General features: G+C 36.0%; 2 protein-coding genes across 3 annotated transcripts in view; one reads left to right on the top strand and one right to left on the bottom strand.

Annotated features, from left to right (window-relative positions):
- The window catches only part of LOC135199968 (uncharacterized), a 126,891-nt gene that overhangs the window by 78,795 nt on the left and 29,321 nt on the right, over positions 1-18,775 (bottom strand). The gene's annotated exons all lie outside the window — the stretch shown is intronic.
- Positions 13,921-18,775, top strand: part of LOC135199966 (uncharacterized) — a 31,422-nt gene continuing 26,567 nt past the window's right edge. Inside the window, exon 1 of the mRNA XM_064228094.1 lies at positions 13,921-14,070. The gene's annotated coding sequence lies outside the window, so the exon portion shown is untranslated. The remainder of the gene's footprint in view (positions 14,071-18,775) is intronic.

Genomic DNA, 18,775 nt, shown 5'->3' with positions numbered 1-18,775 from the left:
CCTTCCTTGAAGTGGAGTTCCTTGGTCAACGAAATATATGCATGAATTTTTAATAACTTAATCCAAACAAGACAACCTGGGGTCCAAAACGACACATACAGGACTCAACCTTGGTACGTTTCGGGAATGAAAAATGGCCAAGATGTTTAGAATTAGAAACGAATTAAAAGACATCACTGAAAAGTGGAAATTATCGTTGAACCAAAATAGAGTATATAACAAAGGAAGAGCCTCTTAGACTTGTTAGAACAATGGTTGCTTTAAACCCACGACTGGGGAAATCAGGATAATGTTTTTTAGTTGAGAGACGTTAGGCCAAACTGAAACTACTTGGCTAAGTCTTTGTCACTATTCATCAACCCAAATACTGTAGGAAACTGTAATTTGCAAAGAAATGGCCGACCAACACGGAGTTATTACCTAGATCCACCTTAATGAGAATTGGAAAGCTAGTACTGTATATGCAAAATGAAAAATTAAGAACGCCTTAAGCTTTCTAAAAACAAAATCATTACAACGGGGTGCTGACGTATCAACCCAAAAATGCCAATGTCTTTACAAATTGAAAAATGAAGTTTCCCCAAGCGAAAATTTCCTTAGTGACCCTTAACGTCATTACACCGTGATCTCGTAATCTCAGAGTTCTACGAAGATACAAGCAGATGACTTTCCCACCAAGAACAAAAAAACGACGCGACATTATCACAAATGGTCATTTTCCTTACGTTAAAATCAACTTATTGACACTAATTTAAGATATAACCATCCCTCCATGTACCTCTCCCTTAGATGATGTATAAAACATGAAATGCATCCATACGGATGTTCTTTTACTGTAATCTAAACAGTGTATACTATGAAGACATCGTAAAAAGACCCTACTGTATACAATCAGTTATTTCGAGTACCAGAACCTAGGTATTCATGCTCATTGCTAATACGATCACTAGTGATCAAGAATACAGAAGTTCTGGTATTCGAAATATGCGATTACAGTGTGTGAATAGCGTTTGATGGGATTTTTTTCTCTTTACGTGTCGATATATGTTATCCTCAATAAATTACGCATATAATTCAAAATCATACACAATACAGAGTACATTAGAATTATATCAGGCGAAAAAATCCACGCCCCAGTACTCATATATATATATATATATATATATATATATATATATATATATATATATATATATATAATATATATATGTGTGTGTGTGTGTGTGTGTGTGTATGATGTATCAATTCAAGCTACAAATGTCCTTTAATATCTAAATTAACTTTACCTCCCAAATGATATATTTTTCATATATGTACCGAAGGGGAATTTTTTCGATCCCATGGGGGGATGGAATTATTATCAATTAAAAAAATTCCCCTTCGGTAAGATATATATGAAAAAATATATCATTTGGGAGGTAAAGTGAATTTAGATATTAAAGGACATTTGTAGCTTGAATTGATATATAAATGGATCACGGTTCGATGTGATAATTATTCATATATATATATATATATATATATATATATATATATATATATATATATATATATATATATATATATATGTGTGTGTGTGTGTGTGTGTGTGTGTGTGTGTGTGTGTGTGTGTGTGTGTGTGTGTGTGTGTGTGTCCACAGGAGAAAAGAAAGAATAAAAGACTCTGGTAGCTCGATAATTTCGACCATCCACCAGGCCTCTTCAAGAGGTTCATTTGAACTAAACAGAATGAGTATATACAAAAATTCATAAACACTTTCCCACTGGGAAAATGTTTATGAATTTTTTGTATATTCTCATTCTGTTTAGTTCAAATAAAGCTCCTGAAGAGGCCTGGTGGAAGGCGGAATTATCGAGCTACCAGTGTCTTTCATTCTCTTTTCTCCTGTGGACTAAACTGACATATCTCCATCTTCGTGTTATGAAGATTATATATATATATATATATATATATATATATAGATATATATATATATATATATATATATATATAAAGGTATAAGAAAGCCACGAAGGAAAAATAAACAATGGAGTTTCTGCAAGATCTTTCGACTCGACGTCCTTTACTCAGCTGAGTAAAGGACGTTGAGTCGAAAGATCTTGCAGAAACAGAAAACTTCGTTGTTTATCTTCCCTTCGTGGCTTATACCTATTTATGGATTTATCACGTTCCAAACTTTCGTGATTCAGTTACAATAAATATATATATCATATTATTTATATATATATAATAATAATATCTTATATATATATATATATATAATTATATATATATATATATATATATCGCTTGTTCCCTACGCAGTAGGTTAAATACGCAAAATTTAACGGTCTAAAAAATTTTCTACTTCCTCAATCTCGTTGTAGGTGACTGACCGTCCTGTTTTTCCATTTATGATCACGCCAACGGCAAAATAAAATCATAAACAACTGTGAGGACTCGCAATCGGTATTTTTATACCCAAAAACATTCAATCTCTTAGCGGAGAATGATTAAAGGACGGGAGTTTTCATAATCACAAACCGTGTCTCCTCCAGTTCCGAAAACCGTACGTTAATCATTGTTTTGAAGTTAGACACAACACGTCTGTTTTGTTGCAACGTTTCATCCATTATCATTTGTTGTGTTTAATTGACTCGGGCTATAATTTCCTGAAAATTCGTCCAGATTATTATGAACTCTCACAGAGGCCCGGTATGTAATTAGGTATACACGTTAGCGCAGATGTTTACAATAATCGATTGGCGTAACTTCATTATACTAAATGCGTTATTTGTCGTAAAATAGGGCAAACAATTCTATAAATGTTTTCTGTTTAAAACAGTGGTTGGACTAGGTCGTCTACCAAACAAAGGAATATTCACATGTGAAATTGCTTTGTTTCAGTTCAGTCTAAAGGCCGTCGAATTTTTATTTATTTTTCAGCAATTATGAATTGCCTGAAACATTTGAAAATGATGTCGATTTTTACCATTAATTTCTATCAATAAGAGCTTTTTCATTTGTAATTAAACCGTGAATGCAAACGGAATAGGTGCATTGAATCTTAAGTCTTTGAGTTTGTATTACGATTTTGGTAGCTATTTTCTACTTTGTTTGCTAGCGTACGGTTGAATGTTTAACAAATTGCTGCTTTTAATTGTGTCGATTTTGATAGTTGCTTATTCCACTTTGACAATATTACATGCTTATATTATATATATATATATATATATATATATATATATATATATATATATATATATATCATTCGAGCTACAAATGTCTTTAATATCTAATTCACTCCACCTCTCAATCGATATATTTTCATGTATGTACCAAAGGGGAATTTTTATTTGATAATAATTTTGTCCCCTCATGGGATCGAACCACCGTCCAGTGGACAGGAACAAAATCAGGATGGCCAGTAGTGACGTTATCAAGTCGCCCAACAGAGAGGCTAATAAGTTATATCGATTCTGACCTTTACAAATCGCCGTCGAACTCGGTGTTTTCTTAATTAGAATCGATATGAAACCCCCTCAACCATGTTAGCCAATTTAAACGTTTGACCCACGTAGCCATGTTTTGGCATAATCATCACATCACCGTGATTCATATAAATCATTTGAGTTACAAATGTCCTTTAATATCTAATTCGCTCTACCTCCTGATTTCGTTCCCGTCCACTGGATGGTGTTCGATCCCATGAGGGGGACGAAATTATTATCAACTAAAAATTCCCCTCGGTACATATATGAAAATATATCAATTCCAAGGTAGAGCGAATTAGATATTAAAGGACATTTGTAGCTCGAATGATTTATATGAATCATGGTGATGTGATAATTATTCATAACAAGGCTACATGGGTCAAACGTTCAAATTGGCTAACATGGTTGAGGGGGTTTCATATCTATTCTAATTATGAAAACACTGAGTTCAACTGTGATTTGTAGTGGTCAGAATAAATATAAACTTATAGCTTCTCTGTTGGCCGACTTGATAACGTCACTGGCCGTCCTGATTTCGTCCTGTCCACTGGGCGGTTGTTCGATCCCATGAGGGGACAAAATTATTATCAACAAAAAATTCTCCTTTGGTACATATATGAAAATATATCAATTCCGAGGTAGAGTGAATTAGATATTAAAGGACATTTGCAGCTCGAAGGATTTATATGAATCACGGTGTGATAATTATATATATATATATATACGTATATATATATAAAGTGTATAATAATTTGACATTATATATATGTGTGTGTTATGAAGGGTGGTTTTATCTAAATTTTGAAACTAATTTCTGCAGAAATCATTCAAAAAAAGTTTCAGATATTTAACACTGATTAACCTTCTGGTTCTTTTGTTAGTGATAAGTTTATTGATGCACCGTGATATAAGTTAGACTAATAAAAAGTCTAATGGATTGTTCCCTGCTTTTATTTTGCACTGCAGAAATTATTTTCAAAATTTAGATAAAATAAAAGCCCTCTTTTTTTTGTAATGCTTTTGTTGATAAATCGTGGTATGAATTAGACTAATATAAAAGTCTAACAAATTACTATCTGCTTTTATTTGGCACCTCAGTAAATACTATATACTTGAATTATTTCCTCCCAAAAGGGTTGTCATCAAAATATGATGAAATAATCACCGACATAATTCACATATCTAAATCAATATCCGTATCGAATATTAATCTCCTGGCTCACTACCAAAATCTAATCAGGCGACCTCTGACCCAAGATGAACCACCTCTAAATATTTCATAAAATTCCTCCTTGTAGTTTCCCATAAAATCCTGCTTAAAATAATAAAACACAACGTAGTACCGATCGATCAGACAATATGGCGCCAATACATTGGCCTATAGGAAGCTCGCGTCAGCTGACTGTGATGAACACCTGTGCGAGCACAGTTCACTAGTAAGTTGATCCCTATATAAACAGAGAGAGAACCTTTCGTTTGAGCAGTACTCCTACAGAGAACGCATCCTTTGGTAAGGTTCTACAACTTTGTTTTTTTGTAGAGTTAAAACCACGAGTATTTTTACACTTTTTTTTCAGTACAAACAAATTTTAAATTCTCGAGTTTTATGGGCGTGCTGAACCGTTAAATTCACATAAAAAATAAAAAATAAATCCAAGTGATTTTCGAGTTCTTCAGCTTTGCTTTTGTCGAGAGCTAAATCTACGAGAATTTTCAGATTTTTTTTTTAGTGCAAATCTATTTAAAATTCTGAAATTGTATGTGCATACGGAATCGTAAAACTGACACAAAACATAAGAATGTAAATAATTTTAGATCAGTTAACGCGAACTATAGGAATGGAATGAGTTCCAAGCTTGGTTTTATAGCCTAACTGCTTTGTAGCTACATAATTCGCACATTCCTTGTAAAATACTAAAAGATTATATGTACAACACGTTTTCATCAAAATATATATATATATTCGGGCATTATGTTAAAGTATAAATTCCCACTTGTGTAGTACTAAATTTGCTCTTTATATTATAAAATCATCCCAATTCACATCATATTCAGCAGACGATAACCTACAAATGTTGTTACTTTGTCCATTTCAGATAAAGAATCATGATTCATATTGGGTGAAATTAACTATTTTACTTATCTATCTCAATGAATCAAAGCCTGTATGGGGACTTAGATATTTTTTTATCAGAAATAATGGAATAAACTAGTTTTGTCAATGACTGTGTCGAAGTATACGTAATTTGTCGTGTTTTATCAATTGTAAGAAGTATTTTTGAATTATTCTGAATAATATCTTAATTACAGAAACATTGTAAATCTTTTACAGTGTAAAATAGTTTTTGTATTGAACCTGAGCTTAGTTTACCATGCTTACAAAAGTACAGTTTTCTGTTAAATAAAATTATTTCTAATTATAGAAAACGTTTTCACGTTTACAATAGTAAACTCTAATATGGATCATCTGACAGTTCATATCATTTAATCACGTAGATTTTACTCTTCGCTTACTCGAGGAGTAAGCCTACAGACTACTTTGTGTTTCGGGGGGGGGGTGGTTAGGAAATGTCTATAAAAGATCCTAAAAAGATCTGAAAAAGGTGTTTCGCACTGAGTTAAAGACACAGGAATTTGAGGATAGGGTATTTATGATTTATTTATTAGAATGAACATGTAAAACATAAATAATGTGCATGTTATACAGTACATAAACATTATTTCTGATAAAATATAGCGTATTTATTTTAATTTTCGTTGGATAAACAAGGCGCTCTTTGACCGGAGATTTTGGCGCTTTTTAATTTACGTTAAAAGTAAGAAATATAATGTTTACAACGGGAAAAATCTTGCACGCGTCCCGAGTCAGCTGGAGGTCAGATCACGCCTTTTTTTAAGCTAAACGTTTTAGGCTAAGCTGATAGGTAGCCTTTTCATTGTCTTATAATAAACGAAATAATAGCTCATACATATTGCGCACGTACTAAAAATTATTTTTCATTTGACAACTAGCCTAAGACACTACTCTGTCTCTTAATTTGCGAATCGTCTAAAAAGTATTCATAAGTACACACACAAAAAAACCACACGCTAAAAATGATTAATAATTTAATAACTGAATCATTTCTCTGTCTCCTAAAATGTCAAATTTCTAAATCTAAAATGTCAAATTCTGAATCAGGCAAATAATGTATACACACTTAACCCTTTTAAAGGCATAAATTATAAAGTTTCAGTCTCATCTTACATATCATGAAGAATTAGTTGAGGTTTAACTTAATTTCATATTTCAAAACTGACTGACATATTTATTTATTCATTTTTATCGCCACAGCTGTGTGTAGTACCAGAGATCTTCTCCAGAGTCTAAAGATGAAGTATTTTCTTCTTATCTCAATTGCAGTTGTTGCTGCTGCAATGGTAAGACTGTCTTTTATATATATTATATATATATATATATATATAATATATATATATATATATATATAATATATATATATATATATTACATACATACAGGGTGTCCATAAAGTCCCAGTACCATTACAAGTATTTATTGCTCAGAATGGTACTGGGACTTTATGGACAACCTGTATATACAAAACTATATACAGAAATTTTCAATAATATAATCTCAATATAATGAATAAATACATAATTATTATCATTCATATGTTCGCACATACGAATTGATTTCTACTTGTGCCTAACATAATTTATTTTCCCTGAAAATTACCATGAAAACAATTGCTAATGCTTTATGTCGACCTGATCACTATGACCATGAAAATAACAATGATTTTTTTTCCCTTTTATTTCAAGCCTAAACATGCTGGACATGACGAGACACCTTGGCAGATTCTAGCAAAAAATTATGCATGGTAATATATACGTGTGAATACAATTTATTTTTTGTGTATACACTTCGGTATGAATGAGTATTACAGCAGGCATAGTTGTTGTTGTTGTTGTTGTTGTTGTTGTTGTTGTTGTTGTTGTTATTTATTATTATTATTATTATTATTATTATTATTATTATTATTATTATTATTATTATTATTATTATTATTATTATTATTATTATTATTATTATTATTATTATTATTATTATTATTATGGCGTTCACTTGGAAGAAGTACCAGAAGATATTACGAAATAACAAAAGAAAAGATCACTTATTAGATAGATAAAAAAATAAATTACCAAATAAATAAATAAATAGATACAAATGGAAGTAAACTATTAAAATACAATTGCCAGAAGATAATAGGAAATAACAAAATAAGAGATCAGCTATTAGATAAATAAAAAAAATAAATTAACAAATAAATAAATAGATACAAAAGGAAGTAAACTATTGAAATACAAGGCGAATACAACCGTAATTTTCTCTATAATGTATGTTCCTGTAAACTGTATACTTGCTTATATATGTTTGAATATTTACGTGAAATTACGATTTTGTGACCATAAATATATATCAATATAATTTTTTATTATTATTTTACCCCGTCAGCCAGTTTTCTGTTTTTATTTTTGTTATCTATATTAATGTGTGAATTTCGCAATATTTATGTGAAATTGTAATTTTGTGTGACCATGTGTGCTGTATATTAATGTTTATGTGCTTGTGCTAGATATTTTTTTTACCTCTATATTAACTTTTCATTTTCGAATCTCTAATTAAAAAGATTAACTTTTCCATTCCAGGAGGAACAAATTAACAGCTTCGTTTGTGAACAAGTAAGTCGCATCATTTTACATACTCAGTATGACAGCGTTTGCTGAAAATATAATACTTATCAAATGAACGTGAATTTTAGACGATGAAAATAAATTAGGTATGAATACAGAATTTAGGCCACATGCCAAGCTCTGGGACCTACGAGGTCGTTCAGAGCTGAAACGGAAATGGACAGTAAAAGCTTTGAAAGAGAGGGTGGGAAGCAAGATGGAAGAAAGAGAATATGAAAGGAGGTACAGTAAAAGGAACGAAAGGGGTTGATGCAGCTAGGGGCCTATAAGGAAGGCACGCTGCAAAGAACCTTAAGTAATTCCTACAGTACACCACATGAGGTCCATTGACGGCATTACCTTACTATGCCGAATAGAATGTTATGATTTTACATCCATCGTATACCAGCGTTTTATTATTATTATTATTATTATTATTATTATTAACTGAATGTTCACCATATTAAAATTATTAATTTCAAACAATGAAAATTAATGAGTAAAGAATTACAATTTATTCTTGAGGTATATTTCAAATTTGAAAAGTTTCAAGAACCAATAGAATCTATAGAATCTTTTTCATTGAAATGAATTACAATTTTGATTAATTTACGTATTTATTCATATCTTTTTTATCTATTTATTCATCTATTACAGGTAAATAACCACATCGCTTGGTTGGAAAATGTGGTAAGTGTTCAAATATTATTTTTGTTAGTTAACAATTCTCGATACTTAATTCTTTTTTTTATTCATTAAACTGCCGATTTAATTTGGACAAGTTTTGACAATGCCTTTCTTTTCAAATTGATTTTTTCCAGTAAAACATAAATTCATGTAATCACCTTTTTTAAATACATAAATGGATATAATGAAAAAAGCATTTATATGCATAAGGAAGTACTAGGTATAAATGGAAATACAGCATTCTCTCTTCTCTCTCTCTCTCTCTCTCTCTCTCTCTCTCTCTCTCTCTCTGACACACACACACATTCACAAACTGCAAAAATAGCCGTAAAATTTAATAAATTATTATTATTATTATCGTTATTATTCCAATTATCATCATTTTAAAAGAATAGTACAAAAAGAAAAAAAAATTATTTTAACGGCTGACGGTAAATAACAGAAAACAGTTTGCAAACATGAATAATATGGAGAGAAATCAAATGTTAATTTCTTCAATTATTATTCTATCAATCATCGCTTTACTATAAGTGTTTTTTCCTTGTATCTTGGTTTTATGATTAAAAAATGAATAATTCCTAATTTGTTGCCATTTTTTTATCTCTACCAATTATTTCTGTAGTTTCAAAACTTGACGTGTAGATCCTCAAACTGTGCGAGGGATAGAATCAAATAGAATACAAATAGAATCAATACCCAAAGGAAGAAGGCGCGATCCTACCTCCAGCTCACTCAGGGCGCGTGCTAAAATCTAGTCAGATACCGCGTTGTTTCACTCACGAAAATTAAAACAACAAACAGGCTTACTCCCCGAGTAAGCGGAAATACGATTCCGTGGGGAATGAGACGTAGTAATCACGTTCATGAAACATAACGTTTTCTGTCATTATCACAATTTTCGCTTCTTCACTCACAGAGGGAATCAGTTTGCCCAGCTGCCGAAAGTGCAGCTCCAGCTGAGGAAAGTGCAGCTCCAGCTGAGGAAAGTGCAGCTCCAGTGAGGAAAGTGCAGCTCCAGCTGAGGAAGTGCAGCTCCAGCTGAGGAAAGTGCAGCTCCGGCTGAGGAAAGTGCAGCTCCAGCTGAGGAAAGTGCAGCTCCAGCTGAGGAAAGTGCAGCTCCGGCTGAGGAAAGTGCAGCTCCAGCTGAGGAAAGTGCAGCTCCAGCTGAGGAAAGTGCAGCTCCAGCTGAGGAAAGTGCAGCTCCAGCTGAGGAAAGTGCAGCTCCAGCTGAGGAAAGCGCATAAACAAAAGATGGCACTTTCTCATAATGAAACTAAAGGCCTTTTTTTCATTAGTTTACATATTTATTCATGATATTTTTGATTGATTCTTTCCTTGGGCGCTCTCTCTCTCTCTTCTCTCTCTCCTCTCTCTCTTATCTCTCTCTCTCTCGATCTCTCTCTCTCTCTCTCTCTCTCTCTCTCTCTCTCTATATATATATAGACATTATATATATATATATATATATAATATATATATATATATATATATATATATATATATATATATATTATACACTGTTTATTTATGAGTGTGTGATGCACATACTATTCTTTATTGTTGTCAAATGGCCATTTCACTATTACTAATGTTAATGATTTGAGTGATGCGCAATAAAACACATATAAAGACCTGGATCCTTGAATTGCCTTACTGTTGTTTATGTTTCTATTAATCTAGAAGACATATTCGATCACATTTCTGTAAACTTCCATCTCAAAATAATTGAACTTTTATGTCTAAAAGTGACATTTTTAAATGATACTGATTCCCTCTGACTTCAGAGCATTACAACGTTTGTAACCCAGTTAACTGGAGAGAAACGTTGTTTATAAACAATGTTTAAGTTCTGCCGACAAATGAATAGTACGACCTTGTTTTTAAAGTAACATAACCAACATTATAGCTCAGACATAAAAGTACAAAACTTTTGGATATCGCAAAACGTAAGAAATTCTCCCTGAATCTCCAGTCACCCTCTTTTCCTTCCTTCCATCTTTCTCACTCCCTACTTTCTCCAACACGTAGAAAAGTATAGTGCCGTCAGTGCACCTCGAGGGGCGCACTGCAGGCAGGTATTACTGAAGGGTGTTTTGCAGCGTCCCTATAGGGGCCAAAGCTGCAACCACCCTTTTTCTTTGTTTCTTTTTTTTATCATTTTACTGTAATTCCATCCCCACTTGCTTTCTTCAATCTTGCTGTTCAATGCCTGTAACTTTTACTATTCTCTCTCTCTCTGTATCTCCTTATCTTGCTCTCCAACCACTCCAAAACTCATCCTTGTCACTGACTTGAGGTCTGAATGACCCAAAGAGCCAGAGAGCTTGTCTTTAAGCTTATATTTCACAAATTCAAACTCATTTAATGGGTCCTTGGTCACTCCACAACCTTCAAGTCATGTGGGCATAAGTAGTACCCCTTGAATGATCTTCCCAAAAACTTGATTTTGTGGTCAAAATCCATTCATCGATTGCCAATGGAAACGTTATAAATTTGAAAACCCCCATCTCTCTCTCTCTCTCTCTCTCTTCTCCCTCTGCTCTCTCTCGTCTCTCTCTCTCTCTCTCTCTCCTCTCTCCTCTCTCTCCAAAAACAAATTGGGCCAGCAATCTAAAAAAGCAAATAGCAAAGGGATATCTTCTCTAGCTTGCTTGAATTTTTTTTTTAACTCAAGAAATAGTCTCCTCATTTAACATATTGTTTATGTCTCCTACAGCAGACAAAGTTCAATACAGTAAGAGAAAAAATCCACCCGCAAGCACACACACACACAAAAAGCATGCGAGCAAGAGAAAAAGCTGTAACAACCGCCCATCATCGGTCTAATCCCCGACATGTTTATTATAGCGGCGCTGATGATTCACCGGGCTCCATCGGACTGGCGGCGCGGCAGACAGCAGCGACTCCCCCCCCCCCCCCCCCCCTTTCCAAGTTCAACGCTACCTTATATATACACATATTATTCCTCAGGTGGCAACTGAGAGAGGGAGCTGTAGGAGCACACGGTCTAGGGAATGACTTGGAGCTGCTCCGCATAACCGCGATTGGCGGTTTACAAGGCCGGAGCTAAATGTCACAGACGCGATCAGTTACGATCTTCGAAATGGGTCTATAATCGGCTAGGACAAAAGGGAATACCTGTTGATAAGTCTCTCTCTCTCTCTCTCTCTCTCTCGAGGGCACACCGGCGTAATTAATGACATTAACGTATATTATGATCTTTCAGGTTGGTCTAAAGCGCTGGACAAAAGCGCATGCACACTGTGAATACCTTTAATCTCTCTCTCTCTCTCTCTATCACGTGTAATGCCAATAACGAACCCTATTTAGACGGCCAGGTATGAACAAGCCCCGGGCAATTTTTTTTCCTGCAGGCAACTTTTCTTGCGTGATTAACGAGTGCTGGATTCCCGCTTGGCTCAATCTAGTCCCTTCTATCCTCAAGACAGAGCTTGCTTTAACTCTATGTATAATTTCCTTTTGCAAAGCTAACGCCATAATGATTCGCTTCTATTTTTCTGTGGAAATGTGATCAAATATTTATAGGAATATCTATATAACTGTATACTTTGACTATTCGACGCCTGGTCATATATTTACGATACCTTAAGTGGATGTTGACACATAAACATATAAGAAGTAAGAAGATCTCGCAGGAAAAGGTGAAAGGAAAGATCGTAGGCCCTAGAAGCTTTCGTCTTTCTTTCAATTATATGATATAATAAATAGATAATCTAAATATAAAATTATTCTATATATATAAAGAATAATTATATATATTTATTATTATATACCTATTATAATATCAAACCTCAAGACGAAACCCGATTTGTATATACCTCCTGATATTTCGCACATTTTAACTATAAAGTCTTATTTTTCACAAAGGGTAATTGATACACCATTGCCTAAAAAGTATAATATTTTACGAGGGACAGAGTTCCATCAACTCTCCACATAAGAGGGTATGACTTCAAGAAAAGGTAAATAGGTCACGCTGACTATATTAACAACACAAAGAATGAATTTGTATAAAGGATTTTCAGCAGAATAAAGGAATATGTTACGAGTCATTCTCTCTCTCTCTCTCTCTCTCTCTCTCTCTCTCTCTCTCTCTCTCTCTATAAATTCAGATCAATCCTTATAATAACAATATATATATATATATATATATATATATATATATATATATATATATATATATATATAATATATATGTGTGTGTGTGTGTGTGTGTGTGTGTGTGTGTGTGTGTGTTTATTTGAAAGCCTTCGTAATGCGCAACACCAGCCAGTCTAGAAAGTGTAAGCGGGTATAGTCTTGCCTACTATATCTGTGCAAACAATTTCTTATTACCTTATACACGAAGGCATTTCCGTTGGCCGCTCATAAACAGGAAGCAATTGACTTAATCTGAGGATGTGGAAGGTATTTTGATTCAGTGACTAATAATTATATAATCGGACTCAAGAGTTTGCTTAAAATATCGGTTAAAATAGGATAGAGTTAATTTTATAGTTGATGTATCATCCCAGAATTCCCTGGAAGCAAGTTGTTGATGTGGAATCTTTTCAAAGAGAGGTTGTTAACGTATTTTTGAGAATATGTAACGCACAATTTCTATATATTCTGCTTTCAAGTGATACCTATAATAAAGGGAAACAAAAGCAGAAAATAAGTTTTTGCTGTTAAATAGTTTCAAAGCAAGGTGTATGTAAACACGTTAACGTATTTGTGGGAAGATACTGGAATCATAATTCATGAACATTCTCCATTTAAATGACGCAACGAAGGTAAAAACGCAGGTAATTAGCAAACAGGGGACGACGCTTTCCATGCTTAATCATGTGAGAGGTTAATGAAATCCCATTTCTATCAACAATTGAGCATTTCGAAAGATGCAACGCAGGTAAAAACGCAGGTAATGAGCGAAGGAGGGAGAGGAGGAGGAGGAGGACACTTTCGAAAAATGCGCAGCCACCACAGCAGCCCAGAACGAGATGATTTGTTTTGGGTGTGGAGACATTGCAAAGATGATCACCCCAGTGTTGGTGAGCAACAAACATGGCGGGGGTGGAGTGCGACACTTGTTGACCAATCCCCCACTTTTTTCGGCCACCTGGGTCGCCCCCTGACCTCCGAACGCCTTCATTATGTGACCCGGAGATGCTACAGGTGAGCGGGCGCCCCGCCGGCCCGGGGTCACCCCCAAGGGCGGCATGACAGCGGGCCGAAGGGCGAATAAGTCGTTTCGGGCCAGAAGGAGAAGGAGTCCCCAGGATGCATTCAGCCATGTTCGTTGTTGCAAATGCGTATTGATGGAATGCACCACCACGTCGTTGCATTGACGCCCGCCCCCTCGCCCCCCCGGCGGGAGGGCACGTCACGCCCGCGCGCCCTTACCCAACCCCCTGCGACGTGGGCGCCTCCGTCGTCGTCGTCGTTGGGGATTTTTCCCTCCTCTCCTGTGTCGTGGCACAAGTAGTGTGACCTCCCCGAGCCCCGTGACCCGACTGACTGACTGACGTCTCGTGAACTTGACACCCGACCTGACACTCGACTTGACACCCGACGTGACACCCGACCTGACACTCGAAGTGACACCCGACATGACACGCTAAGTAGGCTAACACCCGACCTGACACCCGACCTGACAATTAGTATAATGAAAATGAAAGTGGTGTCGTTCGAAAGCTCTATTTGTGATACGGCCTTGAAATGTTGTTCATGTGCATTCGTTATTTAGGAGGGGAAATGGTGGTGTTTACCTTTGTTGTGTTGGAGAAACAATCTAGGTATTGTTGGGGGAAGACTTGTTGCCAGGTACTCAATGTTGGTGATTACCTATACATAGGCTATGTTACCTACTAGGCTAAATGATGCCAATTACAACATCTCTCCCTGTCAATCATTGATAATAGTAATTACATGCCCTATTTTCAAGTAAACTCCATATTTACATAGTTAACTAAATACCCTGTATAGTAATTACTTACATATCCTATATTTTATTTAATTTTATAACCTTATTTACTTAATACATGCCCCATTTAATTAATTACATGCCTACTTAATTAAATACATGGCTTACCTATATAGTTACATGTTATACTTATTTAATTAAAGAAATGTCCTATTTATTTAATTATATGCACTCCTATTGACGTAATTAAATACACACCCCTGGATATTTAGATAAATACGTTTCCAATTGGATTAATTGAATAGTTGCCACATTAATCTAATGAATTGTTTACATGCCAAAATTTTCTTATTAAAGCATGTCTTATTTATTTAATCAATGTAAATGGCCTTTGAATTTTGGATGACAAATTAAAACAAAAACTGGCAAACATCAGCTTGGAAGGTTAGGCTAGTAACTAGCATAGCCTTGAAGGTTAGTCTAGTAACCACTATAGCCTTGAAGGCTAGGCTAGTAACTAGGGTAATCTGCAGGTTAGACTAGTAACTCTTATATAGCCTGATGGCCAGGTTATCAACTATCCTGGCCAGCATGGTAGCCTGTGGCTACCGTAGCCCCTAAACTTGAAACTAGGTCACTTTCTCCTAGCCTGTGTCAGTCTTAGTATGGTAACCCTGGCAGCCAAGTAGGCTAGGGCTTGTATTTATGTAGGCTTAGGCTAGCCTAGAATTGCTGGAGGCTAGCGTGCTTACATTTGCATGTTAATTATCATAAAATAGTAATCATATTTATGTTACTGTTTGACTTGTTTAAAGTATGACCTACCCATGACAGCTGATTTAGACTAGGTTAACCAGGGCTGTCAACACTCCTAAACACTTGTTTTGTGTTTCAGACTGAAATATCATGACCTACATTTGACAGCTGGTTTAGACTTTGGTAGCCAGGTGTGTTATGCATAACTCCCCAACACTCATTTTGTCATACTCGTCGGTGATTTGGCTTCTTGTAATCTTGCATATAAGGTTTTAGTTTGGAATATTGGTTATGTAAATTGGTCTTGACAATTCAAAAGTGAATGAATGTGAACTGTGGTTATAAGCTTTGAGTGAAAAACAAAGCCAGTGGATAATCAATACTTTATTGGCACTAAGTATACAGGAAAAGAGATTATGATATTATACAATATCTTGAAACATTTACGATTTGTTTATAACAAGACTAAGATTAGTGATATATATCATAAGGCTTTTCATTACAATGAACCAAACTAAATGCCTGTCCACGGGCGATGGTGTGCCTAGGTTAAAGTTGACTGTTGAAATATGTTGACAAAACATTGGGGGGAAACCTGAATCATCATTACAGTGGCACCTCAACTTGGCAGAAACTTGGGGTGTCTTGCTTTCTGATAGGCGACAAAGTCCTACTTTAAATAAACCCCTGAAACATTCAGTTTCAGGGGTTTATTTAAAATGCAACAATTAAATGTCAGTGCAGTATAGCCACAAATAATTATAATATAGCTTACAAGTGTATACATAAAGTGTTAAGTTCCAGTATTACTGTATTGGAAACTAAAATCTTGTTTATATTAGTATTAATAAACATTACCTTAATATAATTTATCTAGCCCTAAATCCCCAAAAACCGCACCAAAATTTACCACATTGGCAACCCTGTTACCTCCTATTCTGTCCGCCAGTTGGCAACACTGTCGTTGACAGATACGAAAACCTTCCCTCAAATCAGTTGTTAACGAGCGCCCGTGTTGTTTACATCACGGCCGCTCTTTATAAATTTCCTTAAAACATTTTTGTGCCTTTAAAGCTTTCATTATTTGTTAAATGAGACTTTATATGAATTACCACTCACGCATTACATCACGAAATAGTGAATTAACTTTGATTTCTGTTGTGGTTCTTATCTTAAATTACGAACTTTTGCGCGACCCGGAACTACTGACCTGTCCAATTCTACAATGGATTACCAAGAAATTACGATGCTTCCTTCTGCCAGCAACATCAGGAACTGCCCGGTTTGTGGGACAAGGATGAGTAGCAGGGAGTATGAACCCCATGACATTTGTAGCTCTTGTCGTGGACAGGTTTGTGACTTGACTTCTCGTTGTGACGTATGTAAGCCCTGGTCTGACGAGGATATGACTGCTTATATGAAACGCCAAACAATCTTGCAGCGTAAAAGATCGGTTAAGGAGAAAAAGAAATCGATTGCTAAAACTGTATCTAACGAATTCTTTGACTTGGGCGCTCATGATTCTGGCTCTTCGGTTTCGGTATCGTACGACTCCGATTCCGAATTAATTGATGCTTTGCCCCCTGTACAACCGGTAATTAGTGAAGTTATTTCTGATGTAGATTCGAAGATTTTGGCAATGGAAACTACCTGGAAACAGAATTTTAAGAAATTACAGCTTAGTCTAGATAGAGATATTTCTGCTAAGTTTAACAATCTGTCAGAGAATTTTCAAGAAGCCTTTACTAGAATGTCTAACACACTTTTAGATTCATTTTCAGCTCCTCGTCAGGTACCTGTCGACAGCACCATGGGTAACGGTGCGACAGATACCCCGGCTTGTGAACCCCGTCGTGGCGAAGGCCTAGGGGGGATCCGGTCCGGGCAGGTGCCTAACGAATCTTTACCCAACGTGTCCCCTGTTAGTCCCGTAACAGTGCCAAAGGGCGCTTTATTTAGGAGAAGGGGGGAAGGGATATTAGTGTCAGACCTAAGATAGCTAGTCGTCAGGATTTTACTTCAGAGGAAGTTTCTAAGTTAGGATCTGACGATGATGATGATGATGACGCGGATTCGTGTGATATTGATGTTTCCTCGAATGGATGTCATGATGTAGAATTCAAGAAACTTTTTGATTTAATTTTGAGTTTTCTTCCTCAAGCGAGGCCTAAAGAGCAGAAGCAGCCTCCGCCTCGTTGTATTACAGAAGGGATTTTTCTTGACGGTCCTTCCCGGTCACGGGAATTTTTACGTTTTCCCTTTGCCCAGAGGTTCGCGAGAGTGAGGGCGGACGTTGCCGCTAAACTTTCGAAGGTGATCGGGGAAGGGAAGAGGAAGCTCTCTTCTCTTCTACGACACCGGAGAGGAGTTTACCAGGTGGCGGATGATTCTTCATTCTCTCGACCCCCCAAGCCAAATCCTGATTTTGTCCGACTTTCAAGTCAACCCTTGCCTTCTAAGGCTTCGGTCTCTGTCTCAATTGAAGATTTTATTGCCATGGAGGCTGTTATGAGCTCCTTACAAGAAGCTCAATCCTTCAATATGTGGGTCCTCGGAGGGCTTTTAATGTATATCAAGGACTCCGGGTTTGTTCCTCCTGATGCTCCTCTTTTTGAGAAATTCTGCTCATCCATTTCAATCGCTTCTGTACATCAGAACGAGCTTGCTGCTTCAATGCAGGCCTTTCTTGTTTCTCTAAGGCGTAACCTGTATTTGTCGCAGTTACCCTCCTCTGTATCGGAGATTCAGAGAACCCGTCTGTTGTCCTCTTCTCCTTTTGCGATTTCCTTTTCGATATTTCTGTGCTTTCTGAGGTTTTGAAGGAACATCAAGGTGATGCCTCTTCCCAAGCTCACTGGGCCTTATCAAGAGCTTTTTCCTCTGGTCTTCCTCCCGTTCCTTCAAGGAGTAAGCGTAAGTTTAGGACCAGATCTGTACCTTCTGCTCCAGCCCAACAACCTCCTTCTGGCTCTTTTTTCCAGAGTACATCTCAGGTTGCTGGTGCCTCTTCTTCATCCTCTGGTGCTCACCCTTTGAAACGCGGGAGAGGTTCTTGGCGTGGCTCCAAGGGCAGAGAAAGAGCTCAACCTCCAGGAGGACCTTCTTCTTCTTCTTCTTCTTCTTCCTTGTCTCTGCGTAAGAATTTTCGGAAGTAGGAGTCATCACCTCGCCTGGAGACCGCAGTAGGAGCTTGTCTCTCCG

This window comes from Macrobrachium nipponense, chromosome 26 (genome assembly GCF_015104395.2).
Source record: "Macrobrachium nipponense isolate FS-2020 chromosome 26, ASM1510439v2, whole genome shotgun sequence".
Classification (NCBI taxonomy): domain Eukaryota; kingdom Metazoa; phylum Arthropoda; class Malacostraca; order Decapoda; family Palaemonidae; genus Macrobrachium; species Macrobrachium nipponense.
The sequence above is the reverse complement of the archived record's forward strand: the minus strand, read 5'-3'. Positions and strand labels throughout refer to the sequence as shown.